This window comes from Microtus ochrogaster, linkage group LG1 (genome assembly GCF_000317375.1).
Source record: "Microtus ochrogaster isolate Prairie Vole_2 linkage group LG1, MicOch1.0, whole genome shotgun sequence".
NCBI lineage: Eukaryota > Metazoa > Chordata > Mammalia > Rodentia > Cricetidae > Microtus > Microtus ochrogaster.
The window spans coordinates 36,106,164-36,118,785 of NC_022027.1; the positions used below are offsets into that span (position 1 = coordinate 36,106,164).

General features: G+C 35.7%; 1 pseudogene; it reads left to right on the forward strand.

Moving 5' to 3' along the window:
- The first annotated feature begins 5,118 nt into the window (after positions 1-5,118).
- LOC101984587 overlaps positions 5,119-12,622 on the forward strand; it is a 137,611-nt pseudogene continuing 130,107 nt past the window's right edge.

Here is a 12,622-nt window from a genome sequence, read left to right on the forward strand (position 1 = left end):
CTGACTTTCCTAAGGCTGTAAAGTCTTTTGGTACTATTGGATTAAAACCACATCTTATTAAAATCAAATAATTCTCCCAAATGCATTTTTAAATATTTCCATATTTTAAATCCATGTAAATTTATTATAAAGACTACATTAGCTTGATTTCTGAAATCTGTAGTGTGTAAAATAATTATATCTTCTAAAGAAATGCTAATAAATGTTGCAGGGTTCCATCATTCACAGAACTATGTTATCTGTCAGAAGATGTGTAAAAATAATTTGTTTTCTACACAGTCTAAAATACTCAGGAAATAACTGCTTGTTAAATTGGTAATTTTGAAAAATAGTACTGTTTTTTTTTTCTCTCAAAGGGAACATATATTTGGAAATTAAAGTCCATTTAAACTATTTGCCCTGCAGTTAAATTTGAAGATTACTAGCAGAATGTTGTCTCAAAATAATGATACTCTCAATCTACAGATAGGTCTCCACCTTTTGGGAAATTATAAAGGGAGACAGAACTTCAAGAAGTTATTATTGTGATTATTCACTGAATGGGTACAAAAATACAAAACAAATCATTTATCTCAGTGAGTCTCACAAATGAAGTTCCTTTGTGTAGCTCTGTTTGAGCTAGTAGTTGGTTGTAGGAAGAAAGTTTCTGACTCAAATGAATGCTGTAGGATAATGCTCGTATACACTGTAAAACCTGATCAGGCATATTGGTTTAATAGAATGCTGATTGGCTAGTAGTCAGGCAGACAGCATAGTCAGGGCAAGCAAGAGGAGAGTGCCTCACTGAAAAAAGATACCAAGCCACGTGGCTAGACATGGATAAGAATTATGAATGAATTTACATTGTAAGAGGTAGTTAATGGTAAGCCTGAGCGAAAAAGTCAAACAGTTTATAATTAATATGAGCCTCTATGTGTTTCTTTGGAACTGAACAGCTGCAGGACCGGGCGAGACAGAAGTCTCATGTTATAGATGAACTTATCAGAGACTTTTCTAAACATTGTTTTCGGATTAAGAAAGGTGAATGGTGTCAAAAAAAACATCACTCTCAGTAGTCTGTCCCATATGTGATCTAGAATTGACTTGCCAGCATGCCACCATATTCACAACTGCAGTTACCGGGTTATGTGTATGATGATTATCCACATGTGCTTTACATTGTTTTTTAAGTCACATTCTGTTTAAATCCTAGGCAACAAATTATACAAACAAAACATCAACAACAGTCTGGTAGAACATTTTTAGGGGACAGGGTTGCCAGTTGTGGGAAATGTGCTTTTGCTTTCAATACAAGTAGAGAGGAAGTAACTGAATGAAGAATAATATGGAGGCAGCAAATATTGCCTGTTTCATTCACGTAAACGTCTTTGTATTTCTGCATTTGTATTTGATCCTCAATGATCAAGGAAAGTTTCTAGTTACTTCTTGCATTTGTCTTTCTCTTAACGTCTAATAATGATTACTGTAGAAGCCAGCTATTATAAGCTAAGTATGGGCAAGTCACCCAAAGGAAGTTCTTTACTTCCAACATTATCACCTGCCAGAGTAGGACTAGGCCTTCTATAAATTTAAATAGAGGCCTGAGTCTCAGAAGTTTACCCTGAAGCAATACCTGGCTGCAAGAAGAACTACTGGTGTAGAAATTCCTTCTGTTTGTGTGTTGCTTTCATTGGTTAATGAATAAAGAAACTGCCTTTGTTGTTCCTTTGCAGAACTACAGTTCCCAGCGTTCTCCTGGACACAGACATATTCCCAGAAGCCTTTGTAGTCCCCGTTAAAAAGTGAGAGCCGCCAAGCGCTCTCCCCTTCCCCATCTTTCCCCACCTCTCCTGTTGTCTCTGCACGCCTTTTCCTGTTTCTTGTTAGCCCTCCCCCATTAAAAGTGCACCCACGTGGGATCACCGCGTCTGTGTCTTCTTCCTCGCATAACGTCTTTACCCTCTAACCCGCAGACAAGAAAGCCAGCCAAGAATTAAGAACAAGAGCCTTGGCCTAGTTGTTAGGGCAGAACTTGGGTAGGCTAAGAAGACAGAACTGAATTCTGAGAGAAAGAAGCGCAGAGTAAAATAATGCATTGATCCTGGGCCTCAGATGGACAATGGTTAGAATCTTGCTGGTAAACCACAGCCATAGATTAATAGAAATGACCTAAATCAAGATGTATGAGTTAGCCAATAAGAAGTTAGAGCTAATGGGCCCAGCAGTGTTTAAATTAATACAGTTTCTGTATGGTTATTTCAGGTATAAGCTAGCTGGGATGAACATGCGGGCCCTCCTTTCCAACTACAAACTGAGATTACCCGAGCAGCACCTTCCAAAAAAAAAAAAAAAAAAGACCATCCAAAGGAAATGCCTGCATTCCAACTGCTGTAAATAAGACCACCTGCCAGAACACCCTCACCAGGACATCCCTAGACAAATGTCAGCCAATCAGGGGTCCTAAACCTCAGAAAAGCCTCACCCCCACCTTTACTACTTTACAAACCTAATTCTAACTGAGCTTGGGGCTCTCCATTCATTTCAATACTTTGGATATGCAGAGAGACCGAGTTTGCAAACTTGCATAAAATAAAGGCTCTTTACTTTTACATATGGGACTCAATCTCCTGGCTTTTGCAGGGACTTCATGGATTTGAACACAGCAATTACAACTTTTGTAATAAAAGCTGAATTTTAATATCCATGGTTGTATCAATAGGGAAATAAAAACCAGTGTATTCTGTCACAAAAATAAGACAATATTTTATCCCCAATTCTACAAATAATTATTGTGAAATTGGGCTTGATATTGTTTGAAACTTGAATGAAAGTCATGAGTTATTTCCAATTATCTTATTTGTCACCCCCCCAAAATAAAGACCACTTAAATAACATGATATAAAATTTACATTCTACTGTTTCATATTAGCATGTTAACTCCTTATTCCTAATTCTCAATGTATTGTGGCAACTCTACAGGCTGAGTGCTCTCTGCCTTCAGATTCTTTGTCCCTTCCTCTAGGGTTGCTAAAAAAAATATACTTTTTGCACTGAATTTCCCTTAAGGGCACATTTTTGTCAACAGCTAACTGCAACTTGGGATTTTAAAGCAGAGCTTTTCAGTTTCTTCTTTCTCTTTCTCTTTCTTTCTTTCTTTCTTTCTTTTTTTCTTCCTTTCTTTTTTTCTTTCTTTGAGTGCTCACATGTTTTGCTACCTTGAGTAAGATCATTACAATTCGAGAGCAGTCTTATTGCTGAGTGTCACAGGATTTTACTTCCCTCTTTAATTCATTTGTGCTAATTTCTACCCATATTCTAAATTCTTATTGTTATGCCCATAGGAAAGTGTTGCTCCCAGCCTTCATTCATAGGAGTTTCTTTTTCAGTAAATGGAGACTCATCCAGAGATCCACAACTGTTCAAAATGTGGAGAAGTCCTAACTCCATATGATAACATCCTGACACTGAGACCTAAACATAATGCTCTGGAAATCCACAGAACAGGGCCTAAAAGATTTTCACAGTCAGAGTTCATTTCCTCTACACATGATGGTAAAAATGCACTCATGGACTCTTAAAATATGGTTGCCAGAACAAAACCAACATAATCACAATGGAAGCTGGAGTGCCACTGTGTCTAAGGAAAAACTCTACATGGCTCCATGCATACATACAGAGCTGGGAAGTAGTCCAGTTGATGTGGGATGGGGGAGAAAAAGCAGTTAAAATTTCTGTGTTTCCAGTTCTTCCAGGGATGAGTTCCCACATAGGTTGTCCACTCTCAGGCAGTCAACCTAGGGTACATATAGGATCAGCTCTAAACAAACTCAGTAAATTGTAAAGACATTTGTCCACACATATACATATACCCATAGACACCTAAAAATATTAATTATAGAAGAAAGCATGTATTTTGGGGAAAACAGTAGGAGTTGGATGTAGGTAGAGGTCATAGTGATGTAGAGATAGTGTTCATGTAGGATATTCTAAAATATTAAAAGTTCATTTCGTGTACAATATATTGCTTCATAAATTAAATCTTGAAGCTCAGTTAATATTTCCTTTTACTATATCATAATTCTTTATTGATTCTTTCATGTACCCCAATCCAACTTACATCAAAGTCCCTGTATATCTGCCTCTATCTTCTTCCAATACCTTATTCATTCTCCTGGTCCTGGGAACATTGGTGTCAGTAAGTATACATTTTTATCCAATAAGCCTCACCCACAAAACATCGCAATGAATCATTGGTCTTGTTCAAAGCCTCTAGTAAACCATAATGACTGGACACTCACAAGAACTCATCTCTGATATCCTGCTGTTGCCATGAGTCACGGAGATCCTGAGATTATTCTTCCGCAGAACCAGCCACTTCCCACACTCCAGCAGTTCATAGATGGGGTTTGATGTTGGGGTGGTGCAACTCAGGCCCAAAATGTAGGTCTGGACAGTCTAGGCGTCTGGGAACTCACCCCTCAGGAAAGAGGCAGAGCCAGCTCCCCTAGGCCCATACCACCAGGCCTAGTGGGACAGCTCTCCTGAGTATAGCAGCCAGTTCTCTGTATGGGGAAAGTCTAGTTCTCTTGCTGCAGTATCAGAGGGGAAGGGTCAGCTATCCTGGGACATGAGGGTTTTAAATGCCCATCACTCCTATGACCCTCTATGATAACACAGGCCATGGATATCACACAGACACTGAGCATGAGCTGGACCAAAACAACTTGGCAGCAACTTGGGACCAAATGTCAATATGACCTTGATGGAAGCATAGGTCATCCAGATCAGTATGGCCCCAGTGGCAGCAAGGCCCTTGGATACCAATATGGTATCACATGCCTGACCTGACTCTAGGCCTCTGCACATCCTTTGTTGGTAACAGAAGTCATGGACATCGACTCAGACCCTGGCTATTGCTTGGCCATGAACCCAGAAATTACCCCTGGGACAGCCTGGATGGAAGACACCATGGTCCCATGTGACAGTAAAGTCTACCAGAATAGCTTGGCCTTGGTAGTAGTACACAAAGAAGGCTTCAAGTTGTGGCATAGACCCAAGTCATCTTTGTGGCCTTGGATGGTACCATGAGCCACAGACATCAACATAGACCTAGACCGTGGTAGGACCATCCACCCAGACATGATTCTCATCCACAGCCTGAACCCAGATATCATCATGATCCCAGGGGACAGTGCAGATCACTCAGATCATAATGGCTCCCATGTCATTGTGGCTATCGGACATCAACATGACCCCAAGTGGTGGTCCAGAGCCTTGACATCAGCATGGCCATCGACAGTGTCAGGAGCCACAGAAATCAACACAGTCCCTGGATGTCATATGGCAAAGAAGACTCCCATGGTGCAGCCTGGGTTGATTTTTTTTTTATGATAAGGAAGATTAAGTAGATAATGGGACAGAAAGAGGGATGGAATGGTTTATGTGCTCAGTGAGAGACAGATCTGAAGACACTAGGGAGGTGAGGAATGGGCTGATGTTTGTGGCCTGTTGCCACCCTGGACCAGGGTGATGTCCCACCTGGACTGAACTAGGGGTCATGTCTGGGTCTGTGGTTCTACAGGAGCAGGGACCTGTGCTGAGGCTGTTATTTTAGTCAAGTACTTACAGATATATGCATTACTTTATTTGCTGCAAGAAAGGTCATAGTTTATGTACCATACAAACATTCACCAAAAAAAAGAAAAAAGAAAAAAAGAGTAGTTGTGTGTTGACTAGTTAAATCCTTAGCTGTTAAAATATATCCTCATCCACATGAGGCAAAAAACTAAATATATTTCTCTAATTCATTTTATATGTAATCTTTTTTTTCGCTTTCCCACCTACTTGAAATGAAGTATTTTTGCCAAATGTTTCTTCTTTTAGAGTTCAGTTCTTATGTGGTAGAGGCATTCAATGCTTTCATTTTTTTTCATACATGTGTTTATAGGTATTTGATGCTTATACACTTAAGTGAAAAGTATAATTATTAAATTTAGTAAGTTTTTACAAAAGCATACTTTTAACACATTGCATATTTTTGAAAATGACATAATGTAACATAAAACACAATCATTTTATGAACCCTTGACTGATATACAAAAAGAGAAATTGTTGAATATATGCAAATATATTTCAATGCATTTTAAAATATTTTAGTATGTATGTGTATAAGTACTTGTTTTTGTCTTTGGACACATGTCTGTAGGTGCACTTGAGGCCAAGAGTTGGTAATGAGTTCCTCAATTGCCTTCCACCATTAAATCTGGAGTTTATCCCATTTGGCTTTATTAGTAGATTAGCAACCCACAGGAATACTCCTGCCTCAGCCTTCCTAGACTGTAAATATAGGAGTACCATTATGCCCAGGTTTTTATGTGAGTTCTAGGTGATCAAACTCATATGTTCATACTAGCATAGTAAGTTATTTTCCAATTAGCCATTTTCCAAACTCATTTTAAACATTTTAATTATTCAAGATGCATTTCAGGTAATCATGTGAGATACCAAGGACATATTTGATAGCTATTTGTCATTTTTTGATTATTAGGGTTCATTTATTAGGCAAGCAAAATGGAAGAAAAAAATTTAAACTTCTTCAAAGGAACTGGTAAAACATGTATTGAACTGAATTTTTGTCTATAGACTTAAATATTAAAAGTCTTGTCCTCCTTCCCTGAAAACAAAATGATTTAATTTTCATGAGATGTTTTATACAAACAGACACAAACATACACACTCAAGTGTGTGTGTGTGTGTGTGTGTGTGTGTGTGTGTGTGTAACAATAATTAACATAAAAGACGACAAACATTTGAGAGGGAAACTGGTGGGGGATACATGGGAAAGGCTAGAAGGAAAGGAAATGGAGAAATAATATAATTATATTTTAATTTCCCAAAATAAAAAATACTTAAAAAGTAAAAAAGAACTTTAAAAATTATAATTTTGAATCATGATGTCACATATATATGAGATTACAAATTACAATGGCAAATTTTAAAACAATGTAATATGTTTGCTAAATAATTAATCTATATTTGTACAATCTTAAGTCATTTCTGATGCCCTGGAGAAGGACTTATGACTAAATTATAAAATCAGCCATATCAGGCAAAATCAATTTATGGCAATATTTCTGGGAATATAAATCTCATTGACTTTGGGAGTAGAAAAATTAGTTGTAATGTAAAACACAGCAAGTTGTCATTTCTACAAGTACAATTTAAGAAGTGCCTATCCTTCTGAGTTTCCAAGTACATTTTACCCTTGAATGGGCCTTTGCAAACTATATTGATTTTTGTCCATCAACTGGCTTATTTTTAAGGAAATTGACATTTTTGTCATTGGCATCTGAGGCAGAGTTTTCATGTAAGTAGAGCCAGTGAATTGACTTTCTGATTTTTATCAACAACAAATAGACATTTCTTTATTTTTTCTAATTTTCCTGTAAAATATATGCATTAATAAACTTGTTTTAACAATAAAGATGCTACATTTCTGTCACCTTTGATAGTCATTTTTCATTTTATAGATAACATGTTATGTTTCTTTCAGAACATTTTTAAACATTATTCTAAAATTAGTTAATAATTATATTTTATAAAAATATGTGATTATTTACTTATAATAATAATAATTAGTCAAGTGGTATTGAAAGAAGGAGTTTGTATTTAGTGCTGATATGCATTATATCATTGATATATGATATAATGGTATAGCCATTATAACATATAGTATTGACGATTACCAAAACCTAACACTAGAACCAATATCCTGTGCATATGCGAGCTACCCATTGCTGAGAATAATAACCAAAGGAAATGAAATTGACATGAAATACCTGTGTGTTCACTTTTACTCTAGCGTTGTGCATAGCATTCAACAAATTGAGTATACACAAATGGCTCAGCTCAATTTTATAAAGTAGTTACTGAGCAGGTCTCACTACTTAGTTAGCTAACACATCTGTCTTACAGAAAAATAATTGCAAGGTATAAAATAATACTCTATAAATTTTACATATTTTGTTACTTGAACTCAACAACATTAGGCTTCTTTTTGTGTATTTAATAGTACAATTTCCTTTTTCAGTTTGATGAAATTGGTTTATTTTCCTGAAAAGCTTAATGACAAAAATAGTATGATAAGCCAACAAGAAGTCAGCAATAGGTCCTCAAATTTCATCATCAGAGAAAGCTACTGGGAAATGAAGTCATTGACAGAATAGTGAGCTTCACTAATATTTACTGGAACTACCCTGGTACGTGACCCTTATGTTGTACTATATATAGACAGCTCCATGACTTTCATCACAGGGAAGCAAAAGCTACATTCAGATAAGAAAGAACTGCACAAATAATTACTGATTTTCTGATGTCATCCCACTTAAAAGTTAATTAAATCTAACTACTTATTGTTTTATAAAGAAAAAAATATTTATAAAAGAAAATTTATAAATATACCTTTGCTAAGTAGTTCATGATTTACTATGTGATTTAAATCATGAAGAAAGATTTAAAGAACACAAAATTTCCAAAGTTTATGTGGGTCAGCTTTCTTCCTAGGTCAAAGTCTTATCTCTCCTCAATAACGCTGAACCAAGTATGTATTCAATATACAAACAGACACAATGAAGTTCCACAAACACATGCCTCAGTCATGTCTCTGTTTTCTTAGGTAAAATTTTAATAATTCTTAGAAGTTCATGCTTTTAGTAACTTAGGGATAGGATGATGTAGTTCAACAGGGGACTTTACACTTTGTATCTCAAACACAATGATTTTCTCCTCACAAATTAATTTAGTATAAATGGATAGGTTTCCATGAATACACACAGATTGAGGTGCAAATTCTGGCATACTACTGGAATTTTAAAGGTATACATTAAGATAAAGAAAATAGAGAAATAAATGAAAGTACAATTTTGGGTTGATTTTAATGTACAAGTAAACAGATCCATTTTTATTACCCCAACTTTATAAGTAGGTTATTTAGCATATTTTTCTTTAAAAAAAAACTTAAAATTATGTTCAGTAGTAAATTTCCTCCAGGATATCTAGGTTATTTACCTTGAAGATAAATTTTAAAAAGTGAATTGAAATTCGTAAACTGAATCCTAAATTCAAATGAAGCCCATTTTAGTTTATGGACAATTAAGCATATTCCCACCTCTCCCAATATCCACATTCACACACACTGTCATCTGTGTATAATGGTCTTTCTCCTGTTAACAAAAAATAGATGCCACAAATTTAAGAGACAATAAGGATGGGTGCATTGGAATGACCAGAGGGGGGAATAGAAGAAGAAAATGGTGTAATTATTTTTCATTTAAAAATATAAAAAAAATTGAAAATATAATAAATAAATATAATGTGATACTTTGATTTGGTAACTCTACCTTTCTTGGCTACATAATCTTAGACTATGATAGATTCTGAGCTTCATCATTTTCTGCACCTCTGTATCATCTTAAACTGTGGCAGTACCTCTTACTGTGCATTCATATATCAGGAAGAAGAAGAAAGATGGACTGCTCCTTCCTTTGAAGCATTTGTATTCTGCGTTGTTAGTTGTAATACTGAGTGCCTAAAAAGAGAACTTTAAGACCTATGAGTCTTTCATTAACTTATTAAATAAATGTCCCAATTTTGAATTTGTGAAGGTGCTCTTATACAATAGTAATAATCAAGATGCTCACATATGTCCCAATGCACAACTTAATAAACAAATTCAACGATGGTGAAAAACCAATGTAAAATATAGAAATCTATTGCAGGAAAAGAAAATGAAAAGCATTATTATCCACCTTATCTTCTGTTTTAGGAAAACAAAGATAAAATAGTGAAAGATAATATCCATAGAATGTCCATGAACAGTATTGGTACAACTTCTGTAAATGACAAACTGGAAGATCAGAAAGTGAATTGTCTACTGTATGTTTTTCCTCATATAGAAAGCATAACTAAAAAATATCCCCGAGATTGCAACTGTTTCATGCACACCCAACCTCTAAGCATCACTCATTTATTCCCACTGTCTGAGCGCAGAATGGTCCTGATGAGGTTCCATGACATCAGCTGTAGCATCATTACTCACTGTTGAAGCAGACAGGAGCAAGGAATCACAAGGGGATGTTACTGATCACCTCACACTGGGTTGTGAATTAAAAACATATCTGAAATTGTCATCTACATGAACACTAACTTGCTATGGAAGCAGAGCAGAGAAACTCCTAGAATAGTACCAAAAGCTCAATATTTTAAATATGAACTTATTTAAATTACTAGTATTTACTAAATACCAATTTAAGTTATACTAATTCAAATTCTGTCAAATTTGCTGTTTCCTGCCTGCCACCTGCATTATCTTCCAGCTCCAATAGCTTCACCACCCCTTTTTATCTCCCTTCCTAGATGTAAAGTGTAGCTTGATCAGGTAGAAAATGGGCTGAATTTTGGGATAAATTTTGTCTTCAATCTTTGTCATAAAACCTTAAATGTGGCTCAGTAATGCAGAATTTGTCTGTTTCAAATATTTACCTGTGTTTTGTACTCTGATCTGAGCAGTCTGAATGGACAGTGATATTTAGTGTATTAGTGGTACTAATACAAGAGTTAAGATGTGATGAAGGCTTCCAGTCTGAGTTCCCAGATTTGAGTCTTTGAAACCCAAATGGCATAAAGAAAGAAACAATTGCCAAAAGTTGTGTTCTGACATCGAAGTCTACACACACATACACATACATATACAACACACAACAAAATTTTAAAAATGAACCTTATAGTTAAAAGTGTAAAAGATATTGAATATATGTATTCATACACACATGGATGTGAGTAGAGATAGATAGAAATGAGAGAAGGGAGAGAGAGAGAGAGAGAGAGAGAGAGAGAGAGAGAGAGAGAGAGAGAGAGAGAATTGAGAATATAACTGTTTTTCGATGAGAGTTTTCCTTGGGAAGGAACATTTAAAAAAATATTTGGGGAGAGACAGAATTGAGCGGCATTTGACAAGTGGTATGGAAACTTCATGCAGTGGAAACTTCCTAAAATATATAAAGGAGATCCCAACAAATTCTCCAAATAATGTAGAGTTAGGAGTCCCAACTGGCCATTTTCTTTTCACCAAATGAAGATTATAATACCAGTACTGCATTAAATGCAATGAAGTTGTTGATCTAAGGGCTCAAAAAAATCTCAAAACAACTCAACCTGTTGCCAAAACAATAGGTTGCTTTCCACAAACTGACAGTAAGTACTCATTGCTGGAGAAACTGTCTACACAACTCATTGAAAATGGAGAGAGTCTATTGGTGCCTACGTAGAACCTTTGTTCTCATATTCTATTCTCTTTGATAAAAAAGGTACTCTTCTGGCTACCAGAAAGAAACATAAACACCAATCCAGCCAAAAGAACTTTTATCTACAACCTGTCCTGCCTATAAAATATCCTAGGATATTGGTGGCACAAAGATAGTGGAAGTAGTCAGCCAATGTCAGATTTGACTTAACGTATACACCATGAGATGGTACCTGTACCCGATACTGTTGGGTGACCAAGATTCAGAGATTAGATAGCTCAGAGACCCAGGTTAAACTCAAATACTGGCTTAAGAAAAGGTAATAATAAAATGTCGCATAACAATAGTCCACTATATTTACAGATCGGTGCCTTATTCAGCCATTATCAGAGAAACTTCCTTCTGAAGGAGATGGGAACAAATACAGAGATCTACAGCCAGATATTACACAGAGAGAGACCTGAGAACACACAGCTGGAAATGGGATGCCTTTGCCAAATCCCTCCCCTCAGAGTTCAAGGAACCTCAGTGAATAGTAGTCAGAAGAATATAAGAACCAGAGAAGACAAAAGTGATCAGGAAAACTGGGCCCTCTAAATCAACTAATCAAACCTCATATGAACCCAGAGAAGCTGAAGCAGCAAGCACAGGACCTACATGGGACTGCATTAGATCCTTGGTGTATACATATTACAGCTTTCAGTTTAGTAATTATGGGGGACTCCTGAATGTGTTTATGAGTCTGATTCTTGTAACTGCCCTTGGCCTCCTTTTCTTCTGCTGTCTTGCCTTGTTCATTTTCAATGGATATATTATATATTATTGTGTTACATTTGGCTGTTTTCTTAGAAACCAGTTCTTTTCTACTGAGAGGCATTAGTGGATCTCGATGGAAAGGAAAGTGGGAGAAACTGGGAGTAGTAGATGAAGGGAAATTAATAAGGGTATGCCACAAGAGAGCAGAATCTGCTTTTTAAAAAAGGTATAAAAAAAAGAAAAATGGTAATAGGGGACATTATGTGTTTGGGAATTCTCAGGAATTTTTAAAACTCTCTTTCTTTTCATGCAAAGCTATTTTAAAATAGAATTTTATTTTTAAATAAAGTCATGGATTAACATATTTAAAAATAATAAAAAAGATATGCTTGGAAACTTTTCCATCTTCTTCTAATAACATTGCCAAATTATGTATCTTTGAAATATGACAGCTTTAAAGTAATGAAATCATATTAGGAAACTAAAAAGATTCTAAGTTAAGTCAAGTGAGTTTATATTTATTTAGAAAAAAGATAAAACAAACTACAGATATCATTTTATTTATTTATTTTTCATTAAAAATTTCC